General features: G+C 40.6%; 2 long non-coding RNA genes across 5 annotated transcripts in view; both read right to left on the bottom strand.

Annotated features, from left to right (window-relative positions):
- Window positions 1-535: 535 nt before the first annotated feature.
- LOC147871578 (uncharacterized) lies at window positions 536-7,759 on the bottom strand. 4 transcript variants are annotated; one of them, XR_015538663.1, is made up of 3 exons: window positions 6,987-7,759; window positions 6,437-6,636; window positions 536-2,774 (listed from the first exon to the last, which is right to left on the bottom strand). It is a non-coding gene; the product is annotated as an uncharacterized LOC147871578 (long non-coding RNA). The 4 variants fall into 4 exon arrangements; XR_015538662.1 differs by having other exon boundaries at window positions 6,437-7,170; window positions 7,425-7,759; XR_015538661.1 differs by having other exon boundaries at window positions 7,425-7,759.
- Window positions 7,760-7,994: 235 nt separating this feature from the next.
- Window positions 7,995-15,637, bottom strand: part of LOC147871577 (uncharacterized) — a 106,394-nt gene continuing 98,751 nt past the window's right edge. Inside the window, exons 4-6 of the long non-coding RNA XR_015538670.1 lie at window positions 9,353-10,066; window positions 8,580-8,731; window positions 7,995-8,106 (exon numbers count right to left, since the gene is read on the bottom strand). This is a non-coding gene — a long non-coding RNA (uncharacterized LOC147871577). The remainder of the gene's footprint in view (window positions 8,107-8,579; window positions 8,732-9,352; window positions 10,067-15,637) is intronic.

Genomic DNA, 15,637 nt, shown 5'->3' with positions numbered 1-15,637 from the left:
TTTTGAACTGACAAGTAGCAAGCATTTCCAGAATTTAGTCTCCTCCTAACTTCGTCGTGAGCATCATTTTGAATCGTTTTTGTTGTTCCCAAGTATTTGAACTTTGTCACACTTTCAAAGGATTTATGAGCCACCTTAATGTCTGTCGGGTACATCATCGTGTTCACAAAAGCCCGCCACCGGGGTCTATCCTGAGTCAGTTGCATCCAGTTCACTCCATTGAGACCCATCTTCGTAAGATTCGTCTTAATGTTATCTTCCCACCTACGCCGAGGTGTTCCCTTCAGGCCTTGTAAACTTTCAACTCGCCCTAACAACATCAGGTGTGGAGTTCGTCAAGCATTTTTCTCTCTTATCTGTCCCACTCCCGTTTTGGGTCCAGACATCTTCCTCGACACTCTGTTCTCAGAGGCCCTCAGTCTATGTTCCTCCCTCAAAGTTAAAGACCACGTTTTGCACCCATAAATACTTTGCACTCAATACTAGCAATCATTCCCCGGATTTAATCTGCTGATGTAGGAGATAATGAGAGGGAGATTCTTCAATATTTATTCTTCTAAATCCGGAATACAATTTCTTTCAGTTCCCTAAAACGCTTTAATAATGTCGATGTATCAAGAGATGAAAAGCGTTAGAATTATTGTTCAGAATACAAACCCCACTTCTTAGCATCCATGTATTTTTATTAAGATTCTGGGCCACGAAACACGTTTAATTCATTTAAAATTGTAAAAAGTTAATTGCCTACTGGAATATTCTTTTATTATAAATGTTGCCGTTAACAAACAGAAGTCAATCTAATGTTACTTGAAATTGTGTTAAAAAAGTTTAATTCTCTTACACGAGTTCACAAATGCAGACGAAAACATTAAATGTGATGAACAACAATATTTATAATTAGGAATCCCTTACCTCAAACTTTGTTCAATTGTAGGAGACCACGACGTCCACGGGCAAAGATCAGTTTAATCAAAATTAAAATGGAGAGAGTGGAGGGCGGTTTCACAGATTTCTTAATAATTCTTTTATAAGATAAGAACTTGTGATATTCTATATTAGTAAGAATTGCCACAAACAACATATTCCCTCCACCTAACATTTACCTGGGCAATACTCATTACAGCTGAATCTAAACGGTGACAAGCCGCTGCATCCAGTCTGTACAGAAAGTCATTATTTCACGGTCACCAACTCTGAAATGACAAATGTTCGTGTAAAAGACAGATCAATGAAAATGTCACCTTATATTTTAAACTGCGACAGTAGCTCAGTCTCTTGTGTGGAAGGAAACAATCTTGGATGAAGATAAGTGCAAAATTCCTCTGACAGCATAGCCGAGTTTCCAGGAAATTCCAAAGTGCAATGGCCGTGACATTCCACATGAAACCAGATTCATTCAGAATGGAGTTGCCTCTTTCCACATCCTACGTCATTAGGAACCCTGCATATTCCAAACTGCATTACAACACTGATATTTAAACACCGCAACCTATCTGCTGTCACACCACAGCGACCAGAATGGCATATCCAGATCACATCAGGCATTCTGAGTAAAGATGACGATTCTGAAGAAAAAAGTAAGACAAGTTTATTGCAATTACTGTCATCATCATTATTGCCATCTTCTTATTCCAAACATCTAATCTGCCATATGCAACTTCCGTGCTCATTCTTTTCCTTTCTGACTGCCTCACTAGAATCGTAACAAACTGGTAATACTCGTATTTTATGTCTGTAAAATGGTTGTGAAGAGTTCTTGGCTTAGGAAAGACTAATTTGTTAGTGTTGTCAGTCAGATTGTTTATAGGAAGAATGTAGAGATTGTGTTTTTGTGTGTGTGAGAGAGAGACAGGCCGAAGTTATTGACCATTTAGTTTGGTTAAAGATTGTTGACCTGGAAATGAAATGATATATGATGTCTGTTTGGTGTTCGTTGACCACCTTGGCTGCTCCCTCATAAATATATTTTTATATAACCCCTCCTTCCTCTCATCTTGGGCTCCCATGTCGCACCCACGAAAACCCTCAGTTATTTTTTAGAGGGCAGAAATCAGGAAGGAAATGCATACAATACGAAACCCGTGTCTCCCCTCCATTCATTTCTAGAACTTATTACTACTGTAAGAATCTGTGCTGAAATGGAAGGGAGAGGACTTTAAGTGGTACAGCTCTTTTGCAGGATGTTTGTTAAAATATTAGATGTTCGAGCCGTCTGTGAGTGAAGATTCCTTTGCGTATGATTCTTGGAGGCAGAACGTAGCTTTGTTTGTTGCACGTTTTATTGATCTTGTTATTGGGTAGTCAATCAACATACGATCATGATGTTGAAGGGGTCCCGGGATCTTAATAAACATTGTGACCACAATCAGAAATTCTCGTGTAGACATGCTGGCAATTCCGTAATCAGCGTGCACTAAAACTCATCTCGTAAAACTGTTTATTGACGTAATGTCAGATACAAAATATTGTTTTGTAGAATTGCTTTCTTTATTTTGTTGTGTTTCTACTTGTTACATTGAGAGTGCTGCTGCTGGTGTCATGGAGAGATGTTTCCTCAAAGTAAGAAATTTTTGGTGGCTCCTTTACTTAGTGGGGAATCCCCACGTCCATATTACAGAATGTCTAAGTATTTGCGACCGGGTAGGTGGCCCCAGCACCCTGCCAGTTTCTTTAGCACTTACAGTCATCCTTCCATCATGTTATGTGAATTGGGTGTGGAGCGAGAGAGAGGAGGCAGGCAGTTGTCTTCTGGCAAACTGCTGCTTCTGTAATTGCTGGAAATGTGACCATACGAGTAACCAAGACTTTGAATAAAAATCTGCCCCAAGATGTGGGCGTAGGTGTGCGGATTGTTTTAAAAAGGGTAGCAGAAAAATTGAACGTAGTTTAGCGTAATGAATGGCGCGTTGCTTTGGTTAACAAGGAAATGATCATTTGTTTACCGTAGCCGAAACAAATTATTTACGAACACACAGTCACGAAGGTCATATTGAACGGCTTTTCGCGTTTGCTTTACTTCATCGTTTTGTCGTCTGATTTGACTTCGTTTGTCCCCACCATTTTCCTACGTAATACGACCATAATTCGTTGCGTTGGATACATTACTGGGCGGGGGAAAAGGGTCCCTTTGTAATTTATGAAAGTGACATTTGACAACTTCCTGAAGCGTAGCCTAGAACGTTTGTACATTGGCCGACAGAATTCGTGTATTTCTACATTGATTTGAGGTCTGGTTCGTCCTCGTAATCGTTAAAAAACAACTCGGCTCAATTTGAATACTAAGCAAAGTGTTAAAACTAGCTACTACGTGTTTGTCCAGGAAGGCACTGATGTTTTGTAGTTGGTAATACGAGGGTTGCTCATTAAGTAATGCCCCACATTTTTTTCCTCAGAACATATTTATTCAAGATGGCTCAAATTTAGGGACAATATAAATCAATGTTTCCTTTACACATACTATTTTTCCACATAGTCCCCATCAACTTGTACGGTTTTACGCCAGCGTGGAACAAGTGCATGCATGCCTTGCCGGTACCAGCTCTTGTCCTGTGCACGTAGCCATGTCCTCACTGCTTGAATCACGCTCTCGTCATCTTCAAATCTTGTTCCGCGGATAGCATCTTTAAGTGGCCCAAAGAGATGGAAGTCGGAGGGTGCCAGATCTGGACTGTAGGGTGGATGGGGTAGCACCGTCCAACCCAATTTGGTGATTTCTTCCCGGGTTCTCAGACTTGTGTGAGGGCGTGCATTGTCGTGCAGGAGCAAAATTTCTGCTGGATGCTTGTGAGGCCGAACTCGTCGAAAACGCTTCTTGAGGGTTTTCAGGGTCCTGATGTACGTGTCTGAATTGATGGTCGCACCTCTTGGCATCACATCCACAAGAATGACCCCATCACTGTCCCAAAAGACAGTCATCATGACTTTTCCAGCGGAGGGAGTTGTCTTGAATTTCTTCTTTCTCGGTGATTGAGGATGATGCCACTCCATTGACTGCCTTTTTGTCTCTGGCTCAAAGTGGTGTATCCAGGTTTCGTCACCTGTAATGATCCGGGACAGAAAGACCTCTCCCTCAGCATCAAAACGCTCCAACAATTCAGAAGAAATCGTTTTCCTTTGAATCCTGTGGTCTGCTGTGAGACTTCGTGGAACCCATCTTGCGCACACCTTCGAATATGCGAGAGCCTGGATAATTGCAATCACACTTCCATTGCTGACTGAAAGCTGTTGGGCCAATTGTCGAGTTGTGATGCGCCGATCCTCACGAATAATGGCATCCGCGCGGTTCAACATGTCTGGAGTGGTGGCTGTGGCAGGACGCCCAGAGCGCGGCAGATCACGGAGCTCGGTTTCTTCACTTCCTGAAGCTTTAACTCTCTTAGCCCAGCGACCAACGGTGCTCCTATCGACTGCATAGCTTCCATACACAGCACACAAACGTTTATGAATGTTCACCACCGTTTCTTTTTCAGCAACAAGGAATTCAATTACAGCTCGTTGCTTGTAACGAGAGTCGTTCACAGACGCCATTTTAACAGTTCACTACAGCTCCGCTATCGGTTGGAATCATTTGAAACTCCGTACACGAACGCGGGAAACATCAAATCTCAAGCATGTAAAAGTGCACTTTTCTATCTTCATTATTGGCTGAGAAAAAAAATGTGGGGCATTACTTAATGAGCGACCCGAGGGTCTCTGGGCGTCCTGCCACAGCCACCACTCCAGACATGTTGAACCGCGCGGATGCCATTATTCGTGAGGATCGGCGCATCACAACTCGACAATTGTCCCAACAGCTTTCAGTCAGCAATGGAAGTGTGATTGCAATTATCCAGGCTCTCGCATATTCGAAGGTGTGCGCAAGATGGGTTCCACGAAGTCTCACAGCAGACCACAGGATTCAAAGGAAAACGATTTCTTCTGAATTGTTGGAGCGTTTTGATGCTGAGGGAGAGGTCTTTCTGTCCCGGATCATTACAGGTGACGAAACCTGGATACACCACTTTGAGCCAGAGACAAAAAGGCAGTCAATGGAGTGGCATCATCCTCAATCACCGAGAAAGAAGAAATTCAAGACAACTCCCTCCGCTGGAAAAGTCATGATGACTGTCTTTTGGGACAGTGATGGGGTCATTCTTGTGGATGTGATGCCAAGAGGTGCGACCATCAATTCAGACGCGTACATCAGGACCCTGAAAACCCTCAAGAAGCGTTTTCGACGAGTTCGGCCTCACAAGCATCCAGCAGAAATTTTGCTCCTGCACGACAATGCACGCCCTCACACAAGTCTGAGAACCCGGGAAGAAATCACCAAATTGGGTTGGACGGTGCTACCCCATCCACCCTAAAGTCCAGATCTGGCACCCTCCGACTTCCATCTCTTTGGGCCACTTAAAGATGCTATCCGCGGAACAAGATTTGAAGATGACGAGAGCGTGATTCAAGCAGTGAGGACATGGCTACGTGCACAGGACAAGAGCTGGTACCAGCAAGGCATGCATGCACTTGTTTCACGATGGCGTAAAGCCGTACAAGTTGATGGGGACTATGTGGAAAAATAGTATGTGTAAAGGAAACATTGATTTATATTGTCACTAAATTTCAGCCATCTTGAATAAATATGTTCTGAGGAAAAAAATGTGGGGCATTACTTAATGAGCGATCAACAATCCTGACAAACAATCCTGACAAACACCAGCACTGGTACATTGTGACCCACATAAGTGGCACTGCCTTTCTATACTTGGGTCCAACCCACCACACCACTCCTCATTCCTAATGCAAATCCCCTTACCCCACCACCAACCACGGAATATACCAGAAGTAATACTGAGCCTCATCACATGTCCATGAGACTGACACCTGACAACTCTCAACTTATGGTTAAGTGTCAAATAAATGGAACCTCTGACAGTCATCTCCATTTTTGCAAGCAAATCCAAATTCATAACGAACACCACACCACAAACTTACAAGTTTTGTAACCGATCCCCTTGCTCAACACAGGATACTCTAAACTTAAGCACAAGAACAGAAAATATCCCGGCAGCTCCGCTAACTGTGCACAAAACTAAATTACTTACTCTGGCAAATGCTCACTTATTAATTAGTAAACAGACCACATTAAAGGCTCCTCAGCACTGCACACATCTCACGTGTAACAAAACCTTATCACAAATAGTCACCACCCTCGTCTACAAGCTACACCTAACCTCCAATTTTGGTGTCCTATGAACAATATGTTCACTAGACAATCATGAATGCCTCTAGCGTACCACAGATACTGCAATAATGCCAATCCCTCACCACATTTACGTCTTTCAACATATCAAATCTCACACTTAAAGTCACAACATCTAAAGTACCTAATAAAATTGGACAGACTCATCTCTCTCACACGACAACCGCATCAAATACATTCTAATGCTCATGTACTCACACAACGAATGCCTAGTTCAGACCGATATCAGTCTCTTGCGGATACGAGGTTCCTTCTTTGTCCCAGCAGGTTTAATCTTCTGACATCAAGTCGGTCTGCCAACTGTTGCCGCACGTACTTCAACGCTTCTCTGGCTAGCAGTACGCAGGTCACGTGGTGCTCAGTAGAATCTGAAGGATCATTCTGTTTCTCGTAATCTGCTACTCCCAGAAAGAGAAAATACATTCACATTCAAGAAATCAAGACATCACACTCCTCTAAGAACACACAGTTTTACTTCACCAAGCAGTTAACACTCCTACCTTAGCCAATGAACAAGCACCTTCCATATTCAGAAGACAAATTCTGTCAAGTTCATTACAAACCCATTCACAAGTTAACTTTAAATACGGGTCACAACCAGCGACCTGACAAATTCTGAACTCCCTCGCTTACAGATTCATATTGGAGCCTTTATTTCCTCACCCCCCCCCAGCAAATTTAAAACATTCGCCAAGTGGGCCATTATTCCACACGTCATAATACTGCAACTACAAACTCTACAACTCACACACATCACGTCAGACCCACGCAACTTCCCTTGCCACTGATTCAGTGGATATTTTACGAACAGTTCGCTTGCCGTCTGTTTGGAGCCGAGGTGTCCCGGCTTACACGGCTCCCTCTCCTCATGCCCCGTTATGACAGCGAGGGAGTCTATAAACACCAGAAGGGCCCATGCCCTTCAGGTTCGCCTGTTTTGATGTCATGAAGAAAGGACGTAAATGAAAGATTAAGAAATGGCAAGCCTCTACAACACAGCCAACATCTGTAGCACTTCTACTACTAAGGTGAATTCAACCGACAAGGGGCAATTAGATTTATTTTCCATATCACCATCAGTAATGCCACTTTATAATGCCTTCTGGAAGCAAAGGTGGAAACTTCACCGTCAGTAATATAAATTGTTTCAATGTTGAACAATCTAAATTTATAAAACTGAACTCACCAGCTTCCTGTGATATCGCCACCATTGTGCAGTGACAAACAAGGAACACCGTCGTAACTCTTTCATGGCTGCAGCAACAAACACTCCTACCAACATACACAACAGGCCTTACTGGCTTTTCCAGACATGAAGCAGACGCTTTCAACAAGTTCACATACTAAATGTGGTTTTAAGAGAGATTTCAGGTTCTCACAGTGGTCTTTGGGTTCTAACACCACTTGGACTTACAGAAAACCAACACCGATTATGATTTTTAAACATTTAATGGTTCGCTATATCAGCTGAAGTTATCCTTGTGACTAAGCGCAATGCCATGAGGCAGTGGGAGCATGGAGGTAAACTCATGCATTCTCAATTATAGAACTATGTGGAGGTCAGCCTCAAAATGTGGTTCCTTAAACTGGCAAAGAAAAATCACGTTCTTCACTGTTTCTTTGTAGTCTCAATAGAAGAAATAGACAAGTTCTTTATTTCATTAAAACCATTTGCTACTTTTCAGGACAAAAGGTCTTCTTCCTTCAATAATGTCATTGTAATTCAGAAAAGAAGTTTATTAAACAATTTACTCAAATGGATGAACTTGCCTGTGACTGCCGTCTGGTGAGTGGCTCTGGCTTGCTTGTCCTGCAATCTGAACGGAATCCCATGGACTGCGGAGATCTCCACATGTGGATCATCGAAACTGCAACAGCGAATCACAATGAGTACAGATAATTACAGTCACATCCTAATGTTCAATGGTCACAGCAGTGGCCAATGCAGTAGCTGCTTCCTAAATCAGCAACTGATGTAAGAGGCACAGAGCAAATGGGAAATCTGGTTTTATGATATGACAAAGAAATACATTACTTGTAGAAGCCTCCTGGTACTGGCAGGATACTAAACACAAACTAATTGTGATACAGCCTCTAACGGGCTCACTGTACCAGTAAATAATGAGTTCTGGGTGCTCAGAGAAAAATCTATATCAGTGCCTCATAGACTGCCTTGGGATTCGCTTACAATTCTGCGAAGAAAAGCCAGTGATTAACAATCTGTTATGTCATGTTAGTACCATCAGGCTGGAAAAACATCTTTTATTTTGTACACTTTTTTTAATATCAAGAATGAGGTTAGTTTGACAATATTCTTCTGCCTCCAACTGCTCTTATATACCTTGGACAGGAGAAAAGCTGCTGCGCTCTATTCTCATCATCATTAAAATTCAGGGATGCCACCAAGAAACAGCAAATTATTTCCCAGCACTGACGACGGTAGAACGGATCCGTCGTGCTTGACTTCAGAGCACTAGATGCTGTCTCCACGACCTAGAAAACACAAGCAACAGTTTCAAGTTATAACGAGTGACAACGCAAGCCAGATTCAATGGTAAGGGAAGTCAAATGTTTTAGTTACAGTAACTTCCACGTACTGCACTTACTGTAATACTCTAAACACATTTTCTCCACATCAGGGCGCATGTCATATTTATTTCCAGAAACTTTGGGTTTCATGGACACCTAGACTTTTATTTTGTACGTAAAAAACGAGTTTGACAAATCTCAACAACACTGAAATAAAAATTAACTACAAGCATATAATTTTTGTATAGTCTATGCTAACCCTATAAACGTCAAAAAGGAACGTACTATACGCGTATCAAGTTATTTAATAATCTTCCACCAACAATTAAAACTCTAAATTGTGATATAAATGTATTCAAGCCTGCACTGAAATTAGCTTTCATACTTGAATTGCAAAATCTGAAGGTTATGTACATTCATATGTGAAACACGTTCTTGTAATTGTGTCAAAAGTACCGAGGTTTACGTATATTGAATGAAGTCCTGAAGTCTATGTTTACTGTATGAAATGACTTGCTCTGCATCCCATGGTTTAGTCCTAAGAAGGATCTATGGAATGCAAACAAACTCTACTCTCTAACATACCTGAATAATGCAATTCCTTATCCAAGTAACAAACACTCCAGGTGCTTCGTTCTGTCTCGTTCTTCACATCTCCAACTCCAAAAAAGCTGCTTCCCCATCACGCACACAACTGATCTTCTGAAACACTGATATTCAGACAAATTGGTCCTCCATGTCTTCGTTGATGCCAGTAAACACACACTACAGCTACAGTTCACATGAACGTTGCTACTCAGCACATCCCCTGATCTCAAACTCCTCTTTGAGACAGACTAGGCACTCCCACTAAATCTATAACAGTACACCTCCTCGGAAAGCAAGGTATATAATCGCACGAGGGCCTGAGGTCTTCCTTGTGGCATTGTGAGGCATGCTACGAACACCCCATACTTGGTCACTAGGAATCAAAAGTGGGCAACTGTGGTGTGGTGTGGTGGCCACATAACCAACATTACAACCTGTAACCCTAGCTGCTTACTTCTAGCTTCTTCACTGCGATAAGCTCTTGCACAAATTTAAATCAACAGCTACTGAATTTCCACATGCAAGTCACAAAAACAGAGGCTGCCACCACGAGTCTGTGGGTCATCCCAACCGCATCGACTGATGAATTGTGTCCATCATGCACAGTGGTCATGTCAGCTACCGGAGCAAAGTGTCGCTACCTCCGTAGTAATGATGGACTCGAAACTGCGTAACGGCTGAAGTATCCCATATGCTTGCATTCACGCCTACCTGAAACAAAACCATGTCCAGAAATAAACATCCGCATTGAGAGACCAGTATTAATTCTTACTACGAAGGCACTCTACACCACATTAATAACCTACTGGCAACTAATCCGGCCTTTCGTGCAACCAAAATATTTCCCACTTTACGTACTTCACACAGGAGAAAGATGACAAACATCAGTTCAAATAAACTTGCAAGCATTGGATATATAAGAGAGTAAAGCTGCACTCGACTGGCCATGCATCCTACCATCACGCCGTCCGAAGTAAACAATAACAGCAGAGGAGCTGCGCCATTTTCTCGCAGGCAGGGACGGCAACGTCTGAAAAACAGGGAACACATCCCGCAACCGCCGGAGCACGAGGGATATTCAATGATCATTATATGCGCACCCTGACGAACTCTCCTGTCATCTACCGACAATACCCCTGAGGTACATGCCCAACCGCGAACACTACACGGCACTGCCGAACAAAATGCTGCCTGAAATACCACTCCACAGTTTGTAAACTTATAAGCACCTGAAACGTAATTAAAGCCCTTCTTCCTTCTTGTCCACATGCAGTATTGTGGTTGTTATCAGGAATACAAAATATATTTGTGATTACATAAACTTTACATCAGGTACCCATCATATATGAGTTTGTTGTAAATGTAAACTGTGCTGTAGTTCACTGAAACATAATATAAAATATTCTCTTTAGCACCACTTTAAACAAACAATATTATGCCTCCTCTTTTTTTGGGAACCAGGAATCTGACCATCTCCTCACTGCGGTAAATTTTGCCTGACTGTTCCTCCCTCCATGCAGCTGAGTAACCACGATCCAAACTTTCCGGTCTTATCGCGTTCCCTCAGTACTAATCTACACTTACCCACATGCTCCTGCCATCCTAAAGTGAACTGCGTTAATTTGTATTTTGGCTGCAATGTACCAGAGTAATAAGCATTTGTATAATCCATTTTCATCAAAATATTCTTTGCATTACGGCAAACCTGACACTATTTTAAATGAAGTTATTTTAGAATCCCTTGACATTTTAGATTTCTTTACAGACAGTTACAGTGGTTATATGTGATTCCTCACGTAGCAAACGGAAAACGATTCACCACTGGGAGAGCCATCACACTTCTTACTAATGAACTGGTGAAATTGTTAAATGCAACTAAGAATATATGGACATTATGCAGAGAGCTTATAACATTTCAATCTCTAACCCTCTCCTACCCTTATTCAAAAGACTGAAACCTCCATCATTTCACACACACGAAAGTTTAACGTTACGTTAGAACAGTGTGGGAACTGAAACCAATAAGTGAAGAGAACGCTGTGGCAACGCAAAGACAGTCACCATTTCAACATATTTCACTAGGAGAGAGGAACAAAATTCGAATGTCTAAGATACCAAAGACCACGAACAAAAGTGCTTTCAAGTATTTAGGCTGGAAGAGGGTTAAGAATTTTGATTAAACTTTATTTATTAATTTGTGGTTTATATAAAGTCAGTGTCAGAAGCTCATACAATGTAGCATAGATGACAATATTTGCTTTTAGGTTCATGAACATGCTCTTTCTTGCATGGAAATTTTAGAATGCCGTCTTCTGACAAATTATCAACAAACTGTGAAAGTGTGGAAGAATGGAGTCATGTTTTCATATTTGTTATCTGTAATTTCCAATGCATTAATCTGTTACCAGAATAATGGTTAACTGCAACTGTTGGTAAACAAACTGCTAAGGAAAATATTGTTGAATGAAGATTTCAGTCTACAATTATTACACGTATAGCACAAAATTTCTCAGGTTATGTGCATCTCATGTTACTTGTAGGATAATAAAAGGAAGGAAGGTGGCATTTCAATAATATTGATGCACAAGGCATGCATGTACTGTGTTTGAAAGAATATTTATTGTAATTGGCCACTTCAGTGACGGGGGGGAGGTGGCATGGAAACATTACGATGGATTTTAGGGAAATATTTTTTGAACCTCTGAGATGACTGGAAATGGCTGACCACGGATTCCCATGTGCAGGCGTTGTTATTACTCGTGATTAATCTTCCAACTGTGGGCTACGACTTATAGTGGCAATGACATAAGATATTCAGATAGTTTAGTTGAAAATATTTATTCTTTACAACGAAGACTCGGGTCACTGTAGTAATTACATGTAGTGTAATATAAAATTAAATAAATATTTTAATAAATTATTCTTCGTGTGACAACATATATACTTCCACAATGAAATATTCAATAACATCATATTTAAGTGATAAGTAATTGGCGTACTTGTAATTACTGAAAGTATGTGTCCAATAAAATATCTTTGTAAAAAAATTAAATCAGGTATGAAAGTGAAGCCCAGAATATAATATACTTTTTAAAGTGACGGAATCGAACTTTTAAGTGTTTAATAATATACAATTAACCATAACGAGTTCAAGGTGCCCTTACATGCGCAAGTCATACGACTGCACTGCGCAACAACGTCTGCGCAGGTGCCCCACTAACCTAATCTAACCTAACCTAACCTAACCCAAGCCAATCAAAACGGGGTAATCTGCATCAGTGTAAAATGGTTTCCTGCGCACGAATTTTGGAAAAAGCGAATGGATGCTCAGAAATTATTGAAATTTTGTATGGACGTCATGCCACAGGTAAGTTAATGATATTCATACTCTATTATGTCTTATCGCTTTTTAGAAATTCGTACGAAGGCATCAAAGTCGTGAGGTAGAGGATGCGCAAAGTCGGCCACGACCACTTATCAATAACGATATTAAGCGCTCACACAATCCCCATATAACACAATTAGTGCTTATATGCGTGTAATATGTCATAACACGTCTAAAATTACATAATGTTTCCACAAGAAATATTTCTTCCAAAATTGATGCAGTGTAGATGTTGACGCAAATACGTAGCAGATTCATGCGTAACGGTGACTCAATCTAACTCACTATAAATAAGTATCATGTAACGAAAGAATCAAAATAAACATACGTGAATGATGGTACGTCATTTATTAATATAAATCGCCTCACAAAGAAACTGAATATAAAATTCTGGTACTTCAATTGCAATGTTTGGTGGACGCGGAATTCGTGGCGCACGTCAAACTTGTGGTAACATATTGGTGTCCTATGTCAAACTTCTACAAAATATATCGAAAATATTGCCTCACATTTACTCGAGGACACGACACTCAAACAAAATGAGGCAGTCTATCGGAAAAATAAGGAACCAAAGATAAGACGAGCCATCTGTGACGACCTAAATGGAAAGAAATCAATACTTTCGAATGGCATTGAGGACCAATCAGAAGACAGTCAGTACTGATTCTGTCTTGGAGCAGTCGGCTGGTCCCATTGGAATAGTCGCCATTAAACTACGGTTGGGATTATTTGATACCGGTCGGTCAGTATCAACGCAACTTTGTGTTTTAGGAATAGAGTTCTTCGGGACCATTAACAAGATTAATTACCACCGTTCAATCAAGTATTAACGGGTGCTACCTACACTGAATCTCAGTGTAGGGATGTCTTATCGGTGACGTGTGAGATTAGAAACAATTGAAACAACAATCCAACAACACGCAAGAATATGTGCGGTTCGCCACATTGAGACATACGACTTCAGTGAATGGACATTTCCATGCCACGTGTGCTCAGTAAAGACGTTTGTACAAGTTAGTAACACGTAAATCATATACAGACATCGCGTATCTTCTGAAGCTGGACCTATGTATTTTTAGAACATTTATTCTTTATAACGATGACTGGGGTCACTGTAGTAATTACATGTAGTGTAATATAATATTAAATAAATATATTAATAAATTATTCTTCGTGTAACAACATATATACTTCCACAATGAAATATTCAATAACATCATATTTAAGTGATAAGTGATTGGTGTACTTGCAAATACTGAAATTATGTGTCCAATAAAATATCCTTGTAAAAAAATTAAATCAGGTATGAAATTGAAGCCCAGAATATAATATACTTTTTAAAGTGACGGAATCGAATTTTTGAGTTTTTAATAATATAAAATTAACCATAACGAGCTCAAGGTGCCCTCACATGCGCAAGTCATACGACTGCACTGCGCAACAACGTCTGCGCAGGTGCCCCACTAACCTAACCTAACCTAACCTAACCTAACCCAAACCAACCAAAACGGGGTAATCTGCATCAGTGCAAAATGGTTTCCTGCGCACGAATTTTGGAAAAAGCGAATGGATGCTCAGAAATTATTGAAATTTTGTATGGACGTCATGCCACAGGTAAGTTAATAATATTCATACTCTATTATGACTTATCGCTTTTTAGAAATTCGCACGAAAGCATCAAAGTCGTGAGGTGGAGGATGAGCAAAGTCGGCCACGACCACTTATCAATAACGATATTAAGCGCTCACACAATCCCCATATAACACAATTAGTGCTTATATGCAAGTAATATGTCATAAGACGTCTAAAATTACATAATATTTCCACAAGAAATATTTCTTCCAAAATTGATGCAGTGTAGATGTTGACGCAAATACGTAGCAGATTCATGCGTAACAATGACCCAATCTAACTCACTATAATTAAGTATCATGTAACGAAAGAATCGGAATAAACATAGTGAATGATAGTACGTCATTTATTTTTATAAATCGCCTCACAAAGAAACTGAATATAATTTTCTGGTACATCAATTGGAATGTTTGGTGGGCGCGGAATTCGTGGCGCACGTCAAACGTGTGGTAACATATTGGTGTCCTATGTCAAACTTCTACAAAATATATCGAAAATATTGCCTCACATTTACTCGAGGACACGACGTACAAACACAAGGACGCAGTCTATCGCAGAAAATACGGAACCAAAGATAAGACGTGCAATCTGTGACGACCTAAATGGAAAGAAATCGATATTTCGAATGGCATCGAGGACCAATCAGAAGCCAGTCACTACTGGTTCTGCCTTGGAACAGTCGGCTGGTCCCATTGGAATAGTCGCCATTAAACTACGGTTGGAATTATTCGACGTCCGTCGGTCAGTATCAACCTAAATTTGTGTTCTAGAAATAGAGTTCTTCGGGACCATTAAGAAGATTAATTACCACCGTTCAATCAAGTATTAACGGGTGCTACCTACACTGAATCTCAGTGTAAAGATGTCTTCTCGGTGACGTGTGAGAATAGAAACAATTGAAACAACAATCCAACATAACACGCAAGAATATGTGCGGTTCGTCACATTGAGACATACGACTTCAGTGAATGGACATTTCCATGCCATGTGTGCCCAGTAAAGACGTTTGTACGAGTTAGTATCACGTAAATCATATACAGATATCGCGTATCTTCTGAAGCTGGACCTATGTATTTTGAGAACATTTATTCTTTAGAACGATGACTGGGGTCACTGTAGTAATTACATGTAGTGTAATATAAAATTAAAAAAATTTTAATAAATTATTCTTCGTGTGACAACATGTATACTTCCACAATGAAATATTCAATAACATCATATTTAAGTGATAAGTGATTGGTGTACATGTAATTACTGAAAGTATG

Source organism: Zootermopsis nevadensis, unplaced genomic scaffold (assembly GCF_977971745.1).
Source record: "Zootermopsis nevadensis isolate Lab colony 2312 unplaced genomic scaffold, Znev_1.0 Znev_ptg000046l, whole genome shotgun sequence".
NCBI classification, from domain to species: Eukaryota; Metazoa; Arthropoda; class Insecta; order Blattodea; family Termopsidae; genus Zootermopsis; species Zootermopsis nevadensis.
Note: the sequence above shows the minus strand (reverse complement) of the source record. Positions and strands in the feature narration are given on the sequence as shown.